This window comes from Schistocerca cancellata, chromosome 1 (genome assembly GCF_023864275.1).
Source record: "Schistocerca cancellata isolate TAMUIC-IGC-003103 chromosome 1, iqSchCanc2.1, whole genome shotgun sequence".
Taxonomy (NCBI): domain Eukaryota; kingdom Metazoa; phylum Arthropoda; class Insecta; order Orthoptera; family Acrididae; genus Schistocerca; species Schistocerca cancellata.
In genome coordinates this window covers 875,455,673-875,474,779 of record NC_064626.1, presented here as the reverse complement: position 1 = coordinate 875,474,779, position 19,107 = coordinate 875,455,673, and positions in this window count along the sequence as shown.

Here is a 19,107-nt window from a genome sequence, read left to right as displayed (position 1 = left end):
AAGGGAAAAATGAAATTTATGAGGCAATTTTCCTAAGAGGATGCATTTATTTATTTATAGTATTGAAATACATACTCAAAGACTACGTCAGCATTTAAGCACAACTCTCCAGCATAAAATAAAACAAATAACAACAACTATACATGGATATTGCGGTCTTTTGCGTATTTTATGACATCACTCGTCACTGTGAAGTAATCTTCGAAAGCTCCCTTGTGGGTACGAGAGGGACATGTCGATACAACATGAGCAACTGTCTATCGTTCCGCACCACAGTCACAGGATGGTGATGAAGATTTGTCCCACTTGTAGAGACTGTCTGCACATCGTCCATGGCCCGTTCGGATGCGATACAAGATAGTCCAAATTGCCCAGGGCTGGTCGAATCAAGGAGGTTTCTTCTGGATGCAAGGCTGCTTCAAGCATTGTGGATAACAGTTTTGTTGCCAGAAACGTTACCCTTCACGAATGGGATGGCACTTAGTTTCCATGAAAGCCCTGGCTGTGATGAGAGTGCGATGTCTTGATCTTATTTTCTCTCCACAGGGAATACATAGTCCATTATTGGAAAGTCGGTGTTATTAGCAATCTTCCGGTATTCAAGCAGTGGCGTGCTCTTCCGTCTGATATCATGAGGTGGAATGTGGCTCAAGGCAAGTAGCCAGTATGTGGGAGTGCATCGTATTCACACACTAACAATGCGCATGATCTCGTTAAGTTGTACGTCTGTCTTTTTACGTGTGGGCTATTAAGCCAGACAGGCGCACAGTAGTCTGCTGCTGAGTATACCAAACCGAGTTCTGATACCCAGAGAGTGTCTGCTGACGATCCCCAACGAAAGCCGCTAAGTTTATGGAGAATGTTGCTTCTGGTTTTGAGCTATCAGATGCTCGTGTCAAGTGTTCCTTAAAAGAAAGTGTCCTAGCTAATGTGATTCTATGGTATTTCGGGTGCATATTATGATGAAGTTTGTCTCTTTCAAAATAGACATCGAGGGCTCTGTGGGCCAGTCTATTGGACAGATGAAAACATGATGCTTCTGTTTCATTTAGCTTGATTGTAACCTCCATTTACGGAAATAGTGGCTTAAGATATGTAGACCAGAAGTTAGGATTTCTACATTTCTTTCAAAAGTTCAAAAGCTTTGTGTTGCTTAGCTATTGCCCAGTCGTCTGCGTAGCCAAACTTTCTGGACTGTTTTTGGGGGATATATATATATATATATATATATATATATATATATATATATATATATATATATATATATATATATTACTAAATACTTTTGGACAGCTAGTGCCTTTTCTGTAGTTGCAGTAAATATACTTCCAATTAACATGTTGTCAATTAGTTTTGTTGTCCGTTTGCCTGGGACAAGATGCAATAATTTACAAAGTAGTCAATGCCTCCATACTGTGTATATGCAGCACCTACATCGACGAAAGCAATTGATGTTTTCTGCCTCATTTGGTATCTTTATTCAATACATGTTGTTAAAGATAAGACTCAATCTGCGCAGCTCCGTCCTGTGTAGAATCCAGCTCGACCAAGAGGAAGGTTCTGAAAGGTTACTAGACTAATCCTATTGTACAGAACTCTTTCAAGGAAATTATCTAGTGCTCAATACTGCGAGTGCGTAGTAGTTCATAGGCTGGTCCGGTGCCTTTCTGGGCTTGAGTATTGCCATGATTTTTGATCTACATATACATCCACATGGATACTCTACAAATCACATTTAAGTGCCTGGCAGAGGGTTCATCGAATCACCTTCACAATTCCCTATTATTCCAATCTCGTATAGTGCGCGGAAAGAATGAACACCTGTATCTTTCCGTACGAGCTCTGATTTCCCTGATTTTATCGTGGTGATCTTTCCTCCCTATGTAGGTCGGTGTCAACAAAATATTTTCGCATTCGGAGGAGAAAGTTGGTGATTGAAATTTTGTGAAAATATTCCGTCGCAATGAAAAACGCCTTTCTTTTAATGATTTCCAGCCCAAATCCTGTATCATTTCTATGACGCTCTCTCACATATTTCGCGATAATGCAAAACGTGCTGCCTTTCTTTGAACTTTTTCGATGTATTCCGTCAGTCCTACCTGGTAAGGATCCCACACCGCGCAGCAGTATTCTAAAAGAGGACGGACAAGCGTAGTGTAGGTAGTCTCCTTAGTAGATGTCTTACATTTTCTAAGTGGCCTGCCAAAAAAATGCAGTCTTTGGTTAGCTTTCCTCACAACATTTTCTACGTGTTCCTTCCAATTTAAGTTGTTCGTAATTGTAATAACTAGATATTTAGTTGAATTTATGACTTTTAGATTAGACCGATTTATCGTGTAATCGAAGTTTAACGAGTTTCTTATAGCACTCATGTGGATGACCTCTGACTTTTCGTTATTTAGGGTCAACTGCCACTTTTCGCATCATTCAGATATCTTTTCTAAATCGTTTTGCAGTTTGTTTTGATCTTCTGATGACTTTAGTAGTCGATAAACGACAGCCTCATCTGCAAACAACCGAAGACGGCTGCTCAGATTGTCTCCAAATCGTTTGTATAGATAAGGAACAGCAAAGGGCCTATAACACTACCTTGTGGAACGCCAGAAATCACTTCCGTTTTACCCGATGACTTTCCGTCAATTACTACGAACTGTGGACTCCCTGACAGGAAATCGCAAACCCAGTCACATAACTGAGACGATATTCCATAAGCACGCAATTTCACTATGAGCCGCTTTTGTGGTACAGTGTCCAAAGCCTTCCGGAAATCCAGGAGTACGGAATCGATCTGAAATCCCTTGTTAATAGCACTCAGCACTTCATGTGAAAAAAGAGCTGGTTGTGTTTCACAGGAGAGCTGTTTTCTAAATCCATGTTGACTGTGTGCTAATAGACCGTTTCCTTCGAGGTAATTCATAACGTTCGAACACAAAATTTATTCTAAAATCCTGTTGCATATCGACGTTAACGATATAGGACTGTAATTCGGTGGATTACTCCTACTACCTTTCTTGAATATTGGTGTGAAGTGCGCAACTTTCCAGTTTTTGGGTACGGATCTTTCGTCGAGCGAACGGTTGTATATGATCGTTCAGTATGGAGCTAATGCATCAGCATGCTCCGAAAGGAACCTAATTGGTATACTGTCTGGACCAGAAGAGCCGCCCGGCTTGGCCGAGCGGTTCTTGGAGCTTCAGTCTCAGGTTCGAATCCTGCCTCGGACATGGATGTATGTGATGTCCTTAGGCTAGTTAGGTTTAAGTAGTTGAAGTTCTAAGGGATGGATGACCTCAGATGTAAAGTCCCACAGTCCTCAGAACCATTTTCTGGACCAGAAGATTTGCTTTTATTAAGTGATTTGAGTTGCTTCACCACTCAGAGGATATTTACTTCTACGTTACTCATGTCTGCAGCTGTTCTCGATTCGAATTCTGGAATTTTTGCTTTGTCTTCTTTTTTGAAAGCATTTCGGAGGGCTGAGTTTAGTAACTCTGCTTTGGCAGTACTGTCTTCGATAGTATCTCCATTGCTATAGCGCAGACAAGGTATTGATTGTTTCTTGCCGCTAACATACTTCACATACGACCAGAATCTTTTTGAATTTTCTGCCAGGTTTCGAGACAAAGTTTCGTTGTGCAAATTGTTATAGGCCTCTCGCAATGACGTACGCGCTAAATTTCGAGCTTTTGTAAAAGATCACCAATCTAGGGGATTTTTGCGTCTGTTTAATTACTTCATTTTTTGTGAGACTGAACCAGATATCATAATGTCAAATAAGAAATGGCCAGCATTCTTCTTGCGCACTGCCCACTATGCAGAAGAAATTCTGGGTGGATTCCGTCACTTCCTGGTGCCATTCCAGGTTTTAGAATTTTAAGATCAGCGACAGTTTCAGGTACAAAAAAAGTTCTTGAGAAGTCAGATTCTTCATTCGTGTTCTTTATGAGCAATGTAAGTTTGCGTCTGATGTATCTTGTATGAGTTTTATCCTTGGTGCTCTTGATATGGACATTAGATGTGATGCAATACTATTAGCTGATATATTTATGTTGTTCCTTACTTTAACTTTGTTTCCATCGAACTTCCTTAGTAATGCCCATGCTTTTCTACTTGATGTTTGGAAATAGAGTGACTCAACAGTCTCTGTCCTCCTAATTCTTCCGGCTGTACTGAGGTTATGAAGTAGGTTGTCCGCTATTTCCGGGTCACCGCTTTTTAGAAATTCATCATGCTGTTTCTCAGTACGTTCATTCCAACCTGGAATGTATCGCTTCCGATAGCTTCGAGGGATGGACTTCTTTGCTGCACTTCTCTCAGCTCCACCATACCTCTCATAGTTTTTTGCTTTTGGGGGAATTCAACCAAGACATTCGGCCAGCTTTTTAGCAAATACATCCCACTTTGCTTTTCTGAAGTTCCATCTAGGTCGTGGAAAGGATGAAACGAGTGGTGTATTTATCGCTATTTCACTCAAGAACGAACGGTGTAGGCTGTGTGGAACGTCTCGTTATACGAACCGCGAACGTTGGAGAGGGAATTTATTTTCACTAGTTGTTACAAAGCATATATCTGGATTATATTCCTGCCTCCAAGCTGATGATACTAACGTTCCTTTATCCTCTGCATCAGACACCCAGTATAAGCTATTGTCTTCTGCCTAGTTTACCAGCACTTTCCGTATACTTCCATTGAATATGACGGTTGTCAAAATCTCCGAGGTATATAGCGAGGTGTTGTGATACCGGGATGACCTGTGGAGGCCAAGAGATAGCTGGGGGACAATGACTGTTCGCGTCCGTGACATAAGTCACACGTGTCCTCAGGTCGGTGCTAAAGAACAGTCACGGCAAGGCAAGTATCTAAAGCCAAGGGGCAGAGGCAGCCAGATAATCTCAAAGATCTCGTGCCTACAATGAGTTTGTCACATAAGGAACTGATCGGTTGATAGGACAAATACTGTGGTATCAAGGAATTTTCAATTCGGTAATGGAAGGAAGGGTGTGGTGCGGGGAGAGAGGAGTTAAATATTGTAGTGGCAGACCAATGTTCGAGTACAATAAGCAGTCACATAAGGAACTGATCGGTTGATAGGACAAATACTGTGGTATCAAGGAATTTTCAATTCGGTAATGGAAGGAAGGGTGTGGTGCGGGGAGAGAGGAGTTAAATATTGTAGTGGCAGACCAATGTTCGAGTACAATAAGCAGCATCAGATGGATGTGTGCAGTGGTAATTATGCAGAGGTGAAGAGGCTAGCACAAAATATGGTAGTATGGAGAGCTGGGTCACATCAGTCTTCGGATTGAAAATTGCAGAAAGACGTGACAAAATTTCCACTTCGAACAGAGAAAAATGGATCAAAATGCTCTAAGCACTGTGGGACTTAACATCTGAGGTCATCAGTCCCCTAGACTTAGAACTATTTAAACCTAATGACATCACACACATCCATGTCCTAGGCAGGATTCGAATCTGGGAGTGTAGCAGTAGCGCGGTTCCAGACTGAAGCGCCTAGAAGCGCTCGACCACAGCGGCCGGCACTTAGGATACAGAATGGCTCACAAACAGAAACAGCCAGATAGCACCTCATTCCAAGATTAAGGATGGATATATCGAGCACGTCACTTTGTATAAATTTGTTGAGTAATGCGATATGAAATGGGACAACCACGCACATCAGTATTTCAAGGTGAATGGAAGACTTTAATTTGTTTCAAGGGTTCAGCGAAAGTGCAGTGCTAGTGCGACTAATTATAGGACATTGCTCCAACATTTGGGGTCCTAATTAAGCAGGCAAGACAACAGACCTGCAAGTACTTCAGAGACGTGCTACTAGGATCGTAGTATGTTTTAGTCCGTACGAAAATGTAAGAGTATTACTCGGCACACTTAAATGGGACTCCTAGGATGAGAGACGATGTATTTATTGTCAAATCCTGTTGTATAGATTTAAAGAATCTCTACTCGATGAAGGCTCTGTGACCATAATGCTTCCACCATTAAACACCTAACGTGGAAATAATCAATAAGAAAACAGAGATTGTGGCACGCACAGTGGCCTGTAGATAGACACATTTCGCCCGCTCACTAAGAAATAAAATGATGGGATGTCACTATTGACTGCGAGATCCAGTCTGGTTTTGTTCGGGTGCTGGTGCAAGTCTTTCCAACAGACGCCACTTCGGCAACTTGTGCGTCTTTGTGATGAAGATTTAGGACAACACATTTCAGTCACCGAGCGAAGGAACTCTCCGACCCGGCCTGGTTACGAACCTGGGACTCCGCCAACTAGCGCCAACGTATCAAACATCAACAAGCCATGTTGTTATCAAGTTTCAAATTTGTTTTCAGTTGCAAGAATCTGTCTCTGGACGTGCTATCTAAGAAAAACTGAATTGTTAATATAGTATCCCAATACATTCGATCTCTGGGAATTTTGGTTTTTCCATAGTCATATGAAGCCAAAACAATGATTTTATGGTCTGTTGGTATAGTTATTTGAAACTGATGCTATTTTCACCTTGCAGTGTGTGCCATATCTGCCATAAGGCTGAAGACGTCACTGGAAATGTACTTATAAGTTGAAGGAGAAACTAATTCCTGTTCTTCTGTTTGTTGCTCCCGTTCAGAATATGAATCGAGTTTAGATATAGGATGATGACACCACCTGATGTCCTTTCTATCCGATAAAATGTTCCATTTCTGCTAGTTAGATCTCTTTCTTAAATGTCGCTATTTGTGTTGTCACTGTCATTACTCACATGACTTTCATTATTTGGCGTATCTTGTCACTGATGTCTTCCCTGTTTATTTTTTTCATCTCCCGTTCTCACTTTTTTTTATTGAACCATAGGAGGATTCTGCATCTGGAATTGAATCTTCATGTGATGATAAATCGAAATTTGACATCTCCTCATTTATCGTTATCCCTGAAATGGCGTCTGCATCTTGTTTATGTTGAAATACTGTTACTTCGTCGTGATGAACAGAACTTAAAAAGTAAGAAAACCACAAATAATAATCTCAGAAGTAGTAAATCCCAATCAAAACTCGTAAAAATGTTTTGGTTAGCAAATAAAAAGTTACAATATGAACTCCACATCAAGTAAACAGCAAAGTTCTAGGTAATGTCACATACTGTGTTTAGACTTCATAGTTACAAGTATGTATACTGAAATACATGGCTTCTTTTCATGGACTAAAATAATTAGTTTTGAAATATTAACTGTTGTTGTAAAGAAACTGATCGTACACTAACAGACATGCAAAATAATGCCAGCAATTAATTATACCGTAGAATATTACTAACCATCCACTGCTGTGCATTATGATTGTCGCAATGTGCTGTGCACCGCTACATTCACATGTCGATGTTTTTATAATCATGCACAACAAGTGGTAGCACTTGTGTATGATGAAAAGACTGATTAGTCACAAACTTGTACATGAGGTTCCTATTGAGAAAAAATATTTCTGTTACGGCTAAGACACAGTAAAAATTAATGTACACAATTGTAGTCAAAGAGCTGTTAGCAATTTCTATAACAATACGCATACATTCGGTATTTATAGAAAACTTACATTTACAGGCTACGTTATTGACGCGGAAGTTTACCATCCAATATCGTACAAGATATCCTCCTTTACTTATGTGGTATACCGATTTATTCGCCTACTGTTAGATACCAAATACATAATAAACTAAATATGCTAAAACAAATAGCCGTAGTACGCAGAAAGTTTCGTCACATGTCGAAGCAACAAAATAAAAGAGAAGGAGCAATATAAGCGCTCAGCATCACAGTAAATAAAATCAAAGTACATATATTCGCTAGTGAAATTCGTTATAAATAATCCATCTCAGAACTGGAAGAACAGTGATGTTCATACGTACAACACTAGAGGGGTAAAATGACCTTTCCTATCTGTTATTGAAGCTGTCAGTTGCTCAAAAAAGAGTACATTATTCAGCAACAAAAACCTTTGATCATTTGCCCAACAACATAAAGTGTCTGGCAGGTACCAGTTCAAGTTTTAAATCTAGCTTAAAATCATTTATTTTGGCCAACTCCTATTCCATGGACGAGTATCTGTTTCAGAACTGGTAACAAAAAAGAAAAAATAAAGAAAAAAATTGTACCTGTAAATGTAGCTGCATGTGTAGAACTAAAAATGTCAGTAATATTAATATTAGCACTATTCTTGTGAGAAAATATATATATATATTGTAATCTGCCTTGTCACACGTCATATCGATAAAATAATCCTAAAAATGATTTACAGAACATGACATAACTGAACTAAACTAAGAAGAAATTTGTCTGGACGACATATTACGGACAAGTTTTTCAGGGTTAGAGGAACAATTGCTGAACTCAACCGTCAGGGGAGCTTTTCAAATAAATGACACTACAAACGCAGTGTAGACATATGATATGTGAGAAACGTAATTTTTTTTTTCAATTTGGGAGTCTATAGAATGCAATGCAGTGATAGTGAGAAGTTTTGAGTAGGACAGACGAGCAGGATTTTTAACGTTAGGTTCAAAGCACAAACAGATCCACAGAACAGAACTGCATATAGGTAGCACATGACTGCTCACAGGTATACAGTAACTAACGTAGACTGCAATATGCAGGTAGTACACATTGCGCCTGAGGATTCATGGGAATAGGAAACATCACCATTCTAAATTTCTTAATGAGCAGAATGAATTTGTACCCAGCAGCTATTTTTCGTTTTCTAACGGTTGTTGTAGTTCTTATATGCTGGTGGAGCTCTGTTTCTCCTCTCATCGTGTGCTGCCCAGGTTTTCTTGCTTCGGATTCGGCGTGACTGCTGTCCCCAAAGACTTTTACCATGTTTTAATATGCTGCTTTCAGTTCTCTTAATTCTGCACTTTATACGTCACAGACAACCAATAGGCACTAGCTTTTATAACATTAAATGACATACCATTATAATACCTTTGTTTAAGCTTTAGAGATTTTATTAATTGTATTTCTGATGTGCCCATTTGCATTATATCTTCTCCCCACGCCGCACGCAGTTTCTTGGATCCTTTCTTGGAATGCCCGTTGCTCCTGTGACTTTTTTATCTTTTGCCATGCTGCTGTTACTTTATTGTTCTCAATATTCACAGACACGTATTTGCAGCTACCATCTATAAATTCAAATAAGATTTTACTTTGGACCCAGTTCTTTGGACCTAGTTCTTTCTTAATGTCCCTTTAATGTATCTGATTTAGTCTTATGCAGAATGTCTGAGATCATATATCTGACTCTGTATCACGCCATTGCAAACTGCCTTCGGCTACCGACATCTAACGTGCTACGCCCACTCAGCACCGTAGTAGTGTGCACAGTACGACAGCGACGACCCGACATCGCGGATCGTGAGTGTTTACCATTTTCCCATGGTTTTACGCTATGTGACGACGCCACCTAAGGCTGTATATAATATCTGCTTACTTTATAAGTTGATGAAGAAAAGTGTTTTTGGTAACCTTCTACACAATCTAAATTGCGATACTGCTTGATAGCCTACTATTGCATAAATTTCCCAAAATTATGTACTTTTTCGCTTTTTAGATCAATCTGCAGGTGATAATAATGCCCGAAACAGCTAACTGAATAAACAAATATTTGCGACCAGAGACTTTTGCCATATTTACATATCGCACTACTCTAATTACGGACCATTCTATCGAATGGGCACGTGAAATTCCGCTTTAAAAATCATGTACCTCGTATATTTCTCTTGTATGCTGTTCCACAGATACAAATTGCGTGCAATGTATTGTAATGGTAGACCACCAGAGCTACATTGTTATGTACATTTCATTTATTGTTACTTGTTTCGAGCATGGTTCAACCTACCTAACGTAGTTCAGGAGATATGTAGTCATAAACAATGAGATGCGTGAAAAGCTACCGCATCACGCATTCAGTTTTAATACATTTATTATTTACTACTGAGACACTCATACAGTCGAGTAAATTAAGGAAATCCCTTTTAACTGCGAAGCGCCAACGGCTGTAGGCGGAAACAGTAGCCGTCGATATAAATATGAGGAAACATTGCCATAGAGACATTTAAAAAATCGCTTTTGTGGACACACGAAGCAACCGCACCTGCCATACGAAAACTGTCCACGCTGCTGTAATTATACATTTGTACATTATGCATATTTGTTTCTTTTCCATAATTTCAAAGGTGCTTTGGCGAATACATGGAAATCAAGTTTTTTCGGTAATTCACTACAAATATAGTTCATTTTTTATTTTCGTTTCTAATGAAAACTCGGCAAAATGAACACTTTTGGCAATACTGGATTTGTCAGCTAGTACACATATAAATGTCTAATATTCGCTAATATTATAATTTTAAATGCTGAATACCAAACGTGATGTACGTTTGTTTTGTTATATTTCTGCTTGGTAGTTTGATTATCGATCTATGTATCACAGATATGATTCGCTCTTAAATTTTTGTATTTCGCGAAAGTCGATTTATATCGTACTAGGACTGTCTTTCGCTTTGAATGGTCTGTCACAGATAAGAATCTTGTCGAGTTACCGAATATGCTTTTTATGTTTGAGTTCTCATGTAGAATATTATGTGGAATTTTTGCCAAATGTATGTGGATTTCTGTTTCCTCCAAGATGCTCATGTAGCTTTCTTTTTCGACTCTATGAAGAATGGAAATATCAGTTCTTACATCTGCGGTAGAGCGTTGATCTTCTCGAAGATGCGTACTAAAAGTGGAAAGGTTGCTTTCTCTTTTGTTTATTTATGTTCTCAGAATCTTATAGCAAATGTTTGTCCTGTTGTAACGGCAGATAAACCCAGGCTTTCCGTCGACACTGGACGCCGTGTAAAAGATGCGATGAGCAATATTTGTTTGGGCTGACTTCAGGCCGTATACTGCAAACACGAAATTGGAGATATTTTCCAGATCCGAGACGACGGTGACTACTCCCTGGAGGGACACCCACTATATGCAAGGTGTTTATTTTAACCTTGAACAACTACATAACCCGAAAGATACGCATCATATGAAGAAAGATTTAATGTGAAAAGTTAATATTCTCAAGGGAAACATCAGACTTTGGTAAAACTGACCAAACTTTAACCCACCTTACCCCCCCCCACCACCCCACCCCCCCACGCCCCCCCCCCACCCCGTCACCCCCCCACGCCCCCCCACCCCCACGAGGGGTGAACTTTTTTATTTTAAGCCACCCATTTTTATTGAAGATCCAAATTCTACCTAGAGTACCTAGGATTAACTCAAACAAATTTTCCAGTCGTGATAGATGACGCTGCAATCAACAAATTTCAATTTTTTCGATTCTTCCAATTAAGAACCAACTCATTTGATTCTACTTCATATTTTCCATAAGAATCTATACTTTTTTGTTCCTAACAGTTGATATTATTGTTAAAAATGTAATTTAATACTGAAAATTTGATAATTGAGCAAAAATTTAACGATTAGACATTTAAAAGTTCGACAAATAAGCTACATTAACTTAACATAGTTTTCCGTTCCTTCGGGGTTGATTTCGGTGAGTCCCCACAACATAGGGATGCTCGATTGCAGTGAGTTTCCTTGAATCTCACCATCATGCTGACTGATTTAGTCTGTGTTCTTGCGTCCAACCGCCAGAAGTCTTTTGCCGATCATAGCGCCATTATCACGATTGGAGAATATAGTTTGCGATAAACCCCTGGGATATTTTTTGCATGGAGTCCGAATCGGCAATAAAAGAAGGGTCACATTTGAAAATTAAACTGTGACCAGTTCTAGCACAGACGGATGTCCCCTCTATAAATGTTAAGTTTTCATATCGAACCTTTGACATATTTAGTTTTTCGAAGTTAAAGCAAACACCACGCACATATCACACACACGTACACATAAAGAGCAGGCCATTAATGCTTATTTTCCCCTAGGCAACAGGTTTGGTTTTGAAATGTGGATACATGGACGCAAAACAGTTATCCTACACTGAGGTGCTAAATTCATGAAATAGCGCTATGCCCATGCACGGATGGCGGTGGTATCGCGCACACAAAGTATAAAAAGGACAGTGAATTGGTGGAACAGTCATTTGTACTCCGGTGATTCTTGTGAAAAGCCTATGTCTGCACGACACGAATTAACAGACTATGAAAGCGAAATGGCAATTGCAACTAGCCCAATGGGACATTCGACTTCAGATAACGTTAAAGAATTCAATATTCCGCGACCCAAAGAGTCAATAGTCTGCCGAGAAAACCACATTTAAAGCGTTATCTCCCATCATGGACAACATGGTGGCCGATGGCCTTCACTTAACGACCGAGAGCAGAGTCGTTTGCATAGAGTTAGCAGTGCTAAGAAACAAGCAGCAGTGAGTGAAAGAACCGCAGAAATCAGTGTGGGACGTACGATGAACATAGGATAGTGCAGCGAAATTTGTCGTTAATGGTCTGTTTCAGGAGACAACCGATGTGAGTGCCTATGCTAACAACACATCGCCTGCAACGCCTCTCCTGGGCACGTGACCATATCAGTTGGACGCTAGACAATAACCGTGGCGTGGGTAGACGAGTCGCGATTTCAGTTGGTAAGTGTCGATGGTGGGATTCGAGGGTGGCGTGGACTCCAAGAAGCCATGGACCCAAGTTGTAAACGAGACACATTGTACAAGCTGGTGGTGGTTCCATAATGGTACGGTCTGTGTTTATGTGGAATGGACTGGGTCACCTGGATGTTCGCCTACTTGCAGACAACTTTTACACATTCGAGAACGTTGTGTTTCCAAAGAAGGATGGAAGTTTTAGTTTTTACAGTGCACCATTCGAAGGGTCACAATTGTTCCCGAAAGTTTGGAAGATTCTAGACAGTTCGAGCAAATGGTTTGGCCTCCAAGATCGCCCGACTTGAGTCCCATCGAACATTTGTGGGACATTGTCGAGAGGTCAGTTCGTGCACAAAATCCTGCAGTGGCAGTGCTTTCGCAATGGTGTATGACTGTAGAGGCAGTATGGATCAATATTTCCCCAGAGGATTTCTGACGACTTGTTGAGTCCATGCCACGTCGAGTTGCTGCACTACGCCAAGCGAAAGGAGGTCCGACACGAGATTATGAGGTATCTTATGACACATGTCACCTCAGTGCATACTGGCAGATGTAGTGCACTTACTGCTGCAATTATGACAGTGTACAAAATACCACTATATACATACCGGGTGATCAAAATGTCAGTATAAATTTGAAAACTGAATAAATCACGGAATAATGTAGATAGAGAGGTACAAATTGACACACATGTTTGGAATGACATGGGGTTTTATTAGATCCAAAAATACAAAAGTTCAAAAAAATGTCCGACAGATGGCGCTTCATCTGTTCAGAATAGCAATAATTAGCATAACAAAGTAAGACAAAGCAAAGATGATGTTCTTTACAGGAAATGCTCAATATGTCCACAATCGATCCTCAACAATAGCGGTAGTCGAGGAATAATGTTGTGAACAGCACTGTAAAGCATGTCCGGAGTTACGGTGAGGCACTGGCGTCGGATGTTGTCTTTCAGCATCCCTAGAGATGCCGGTCGATCACGATACACTTGCGAATTCAGGTAACCCCCAAAGCCAATAATCGCACGGATTGAGGGCTGGGGACCTGGGACGCCAAGCATGACGAAGTAGCGGCTGAGCACAAGATCATCACAAAACGATGCGCATCTGTTGGACATTTTGTGAACTTTGTTTTTTTTTTTTGTTCTAATAAAACCCTATGTCATTCCAAGCATGTGTGTCAACTTTTACCTCTCTATCTACATTATTCCGTGGTTTATTAAGTTTCCAAATTTATGCTGACTTTTTGATCACCCGGTATATATATAATCAGGGTGAGTCACCTAACATTACCGCTGGATATATTTCGTAAACCACATCAAATACTGACGAATCGATTCCACAGACCGAACGTGAGGAGAGGGACTAGTGTAATTGGTTAATACAAAACATACAAAAATGCACAGTGCAAAAGTGCACAAACCTACGTTTTTTTAAATGGAACCCCGTCAGTTCTGTTAGCACATCCGAACATATAAACAAATACGTAATCAGTGCCGTTTGTTGCATTGTAAAATGTTAATTACATCCGGAGATATTGTAACCTAAAGTTGACGCTTGAGTACCACTCCGCTGTTCGATCGTGTGTTTCGGAGAGAACAGAATTACGTAGGGATCCAAAGGGAACGGTGATGGACCTTAGGTACAGAAGAGACTGGAACAGCACATTACGTCCACATGCTAACACCTAATTATTGGTCTTTTTCACTGACGCGCATGTACATTACCATGAGGGGTGAGGTACACGTACACACGTGGTTTCCGTTTTCGATTACGGAGTGGAATAGAGTGTGTCCCTACATGTCAGGCCAATAGATGTTCAATGTGGTGGCCATCATTTGCTGCACACAATTGCAATCTCTGGCGTAATGAATGTCGTACACGCCGCAGTACATCTGGTGTAATGACGCCGCAGGCTGCCACAATACGTTGTTTCATATCCTCTGAGGTTGTAGGCACATCACGGTACACATTCTCCTTTAACGTAGCCCACAGAAAGAAGTCCAGAGGTGTAAGATCAGGAGAACGGGCTAGCCAATTTATGCGTCCTCCACGTCCTATGAAACGCCCGTCGAACATCCTGTCAAGGGTCAGCCTAGTGTTAATTGCGGAATGTGCAGGTGCACCATCATGCTGATACCACATACGTCGACGCGTTTCCAGTGGGACATTTTCGAGCAACGTTGGCAGATCATTCTGTAGATACGCGATGTATGTTGCAGCTGTTTGGACCCCTGCAATGAAGTGAGGACCAATGAGGTGGTCGCCAATGATTCCGCAACATACATTTACAGTCCACGGTCGCTGTCACTCTACCTGTCTGAGCCAGCGAGGATTGTCCACGGACCAGTAATGCATGTTCCGTAGATTCACTGCCTCGTGGTTTGTGAAACCCGCATCATCGGTAAACAGGTAGAACTGCAACGCATTCTCTGTTAATGCCCATCGACAGAATTGCACTCGATAATTAAAGTCATCACCATGTAATTGCTGATGTAGCGACACATGAAACGGGTGAAAGCGGTGACGATGCAGTATGTGCATGCCACTACTTTGACTCAGTCCACCGGCTCTCGCAATGTCCCGTGTACTCATGTGTGGGTTCATGGCAACAGCAGCTAACACACCAACTGCACCCGCTTCTCCTGTGACGGGCCTGTTACGGACCCATTTGCGTGCTACGACCCTACCTGTTGCATACAGTTTGCGGTAGTTGTTTTGCAACGTGCGGCACGTTGGATGCTCTCTGTCCGGGTACCGTTCTGCATACATATTGCAGGCTTCAGCTGCATTTCGTCGACACTCGCCATAGATGAGTATCATCTCCGCCTTTTCAGAGTTCGAATACACCATGGTCACAGTTCCTACAACACTACACTATCACAGACGTCTGGTAACACGGTGTACTGCAGTTGGTCTGCGTGCGGAGACGAATGCAGAATAACAATAGCAGCAAGCGCTACATGCGGACACTGCGACAGCTAGACCAAACCACAACAGTGCACTACAGCCACACTCGTAAACACGGTCGTCATCGTAAACATGTCCCTGCAGATGCTGCTCGCCGACCGTGGCCCGTGTTTGTTACCACACGCAACTGAACGTCGGAGGTTTCAAGCGTCAACTTTAGGTTACAATATGTCCGGATGTAATTAACATTTTACAATGCAACAAACGGCATTGATTACGTATTTGTTTATATGTTCAGATGTGCTAACAAAACTAACGTGTTTCCATTTAAGAAAACGTAGGTTTGTTTTAAAAAACATACTTCCGTGCATTTTTGTATGGTTTGTATTAAACAGTTACACTAGCCCCCCTCCTTACGTTCGGTCTGTGGAATCGGTTCGTCAGTATTTGATGTGGTTTACGAAATATATCCAGCGGTAACCTTAGGTGACTCACCTTGTATATGTGTGTGTGTGTGTGTGTGTGTGTGTGTGTATAACTTGATTTGCAATATTAGAGAGAAAGGTAGGTGTGTGCGTTTGCACTTATAAGCCATGGGAAAATTGACAGCAGAGAATTACTTGTAGCGGACTCAGCGCGTTTAGCAGCGGGCTGTTAAAGTAGCAAGTGGGGGGAGGGGGGGAGGGCGGGGGGAGCGTGCCGGCAGCGGGCGGTCACGGCCGGCCGGCACGACCTTTGCACCGCCGTGTGACGGGAGCGCGGGGTGCGTGCGCTGGCTGCTGCGCGCTGCGTGCAGCGCCGCCTGCAAGTGCCGACACGGCGCGGCGGGCCGCGCAGCACCGCGCCGCTCCATCGATCGATGGCCGCCGCCTCCGCGTCCGCCGCCGCCGCCGCCGCCGCCGCCTCCGCCGCGGCTGCTGCCCGCCTCAGCTGCAGCTGCTGGCCGCCTCCAGGTCTGCGAGGCCCGCGCTGCGCACCAGTCGCTGCCGGCTTCCGCCCTCTGCAACTCCACTTCTGCAGCTGTGCAACAAGAAGAAGGCAGATGGTGATGCGTTTTGCGCAGAGAATGTCGGAGAATAATCTTGAGCACCACAGCTGAATAACACTAATTTTGGTGACGTATATTTGCAGACTGAAACGACAAATGAAAATTTCTACCAAAGCGGCGATTCGAACCCGGGTCTCCGTCTCAGTTGCCAGCCCTCATTTTATTCCTCCAACACTCTAACAGCTTTGCAGAGGCTCTCCAACTGTATTCCTATAGCACCCAGCATCGAACGAAACGGGGCGTCCTGTCTGAAACCCAGATATAGGTGCTTCAATCAAATGACATTAAAGTTCCAGAGACCTTTTCAAGTCTCTGATATCTTTTGGGGAAATACCACGTAGGCTGAGGCGTGAATGGGAATTTGTACCGAGGAGAGAGGCGTGCTGGGGAAGTCCGTACAGTTGTGCAAAGCCACTGTGCCGGGATGACGTAGTGGTCACTGCACTTGCATAATGAGCAGAAGAGCCGGCTTCGAATCCCAGCCTGGTACAAATTTTCATTCGTCGCTTCGTTCTGAATATACGTATCATAGATGTTAGAGTCTTGAAGAGGTTTCTGAAACCATATAGTTGCTTCCAGAATGAGATTTTTCACTCTGCAGCGGAGTGTGCGCTCATATGAAACTGTGTGCCCGACCGAGACTCGAACTCGGGACCTTTGCCTTTCGCGGGCAAGTGCTCTACCATCTGAGCTACCGAAGCACGACTCACTCCCGGTACTCAGAGCTTTACTTCTGCCAGTACCTCGTCTCCTACCTTCCAAACTTTACAGAAGCTCTCCTGCGAACCTTGCAGAACTAGCACTCCTGAAAGAAAGGATATTGCGGAGACATGGCTTAGCCACAGCCTGGGGGATGTTTCCAGAATGAGATTTTTCACTCTGCAGCCGAGTGTGCGCTGATATGAAACTTCCTGGCAGATTAAAACTGTGTGCCCGACCGAGACTCGAACTCGGGACCTTTGCCTTTCGCGGGCAAGTGCTCTACCATCTGAGCTACCGAAGCACGACTCACGCCCGGTACTCACAGCTTTACTTCTGCCAGTACCTCGTCTCCTACCTTCCAAACTTTACAGAAGCTCTCCTGCGAACCTTGCAGAAAGTTTCATATCAGCGCACACTCCGCTGCAGAGTGAAAAATCTCATTCTGGAAACATCCCCCAGGCTGTGGCTAAGCCATGTCTCCGCAATATCCTTTCTTTCAGGAGTGCTAGTTCTGCAAGGTTCGCAGGAGAGCTTCTGTAAAGTTTGGAAGGTAGAAGACGAGGTACTGGCAGAAGTAAAGCTGTGAGTACCGGGCGTGAGTCGTGCTTCGGTAGCTCAGATGGTAGAGCACTTGCCCGCGAAAGGCAAAGGTCCCGAGTTCGAGTCTCGGTCGGGCACACAGTTTTAATCTGCCAGGAAGTTTCATATAGTTGCTTTCTGCTAATTTTAATGATTAATGAAAAGCCGGCCGCGGTGGTCAAGCGGTTCTAGGCGCTTCAATCCGGAACCGCGCGACTGCTACGGTCGCAGGTTCGAATCCTGCCTCGGGCATGGATGTGAGTGATGTCCTTAGGTTAGTTAGGTTTAAGTAGTTATAAGTTCTAGGGGACTGATGACCTCAGATGTTAAAGTCCCATAGTGCTCATAGCCATTTGAACCATTTTCATTAAAGAAAAACACCTAATCTGTTCTACTGCACTATTATTTTGGTACAACTGGTTTCATCCTTATCAGGGGCAGCGTGTACTCGTTATTACCCATTTCCTCCAATTTGTGGCCAGAAATAAAAGTGACTGAGGCTGGGGCTCCCGATGGCAAAGGGTACGGAAAACAGCGTTTTTCGCCCGGATCGGACGTGGCATGAGCCATTTATGGTCCCTGGGCAGCCGCTGGTGCAGCGTAAAGAGTGCAGAACGGTCAGCCTACAGTCACTGGACCTAGTCCCGGTTCGGAAACTGTTTTTTCCTTTTCAATTTTTACTTTACTCTTGGCAAATAAACCGAAATAGTGCTCGATACACTGAAGATTTTGGACCGGTAATTCAAAAATGGTAGCTGAGTACGCAACAAATTATAGCAATGTTGTAATTACTTCAAATAAATCTAGAAAACTTACAACAGTCTTGCACAAAAAATGAATGATGGTCGTTGCTATCAGCTGCAGCGGGACTTCATGCGGAATCATCGGCGACGAACGAAAACGTGTAACGTACTGGGATTCGAACCCGGGAGCTCGTGCTTACTAGGCAGGTGCGGTAACTATTGCTCTATCCCCGACACGGTGTTGTCGCAACTGCACGGACTGTCTCGTAACGCGTCACGGCCGATCCACAGTATCATCGAGCGCCATCTACCTGCAGTCCCTGTCGGGTCAGGTTCACACTTTCGTTCGCCGATGCTGATTCCGCTTAAAGTCCGCTGCAGTTGATAGTGATCTCCGTTGAATTTACGTTTAGTGTTTCACAGCTGCTGGATCTGCGTGGTGTCTGTTATTTTGAAGGACCAGACACAGCGCATTAGAAAAAAATCATACAAA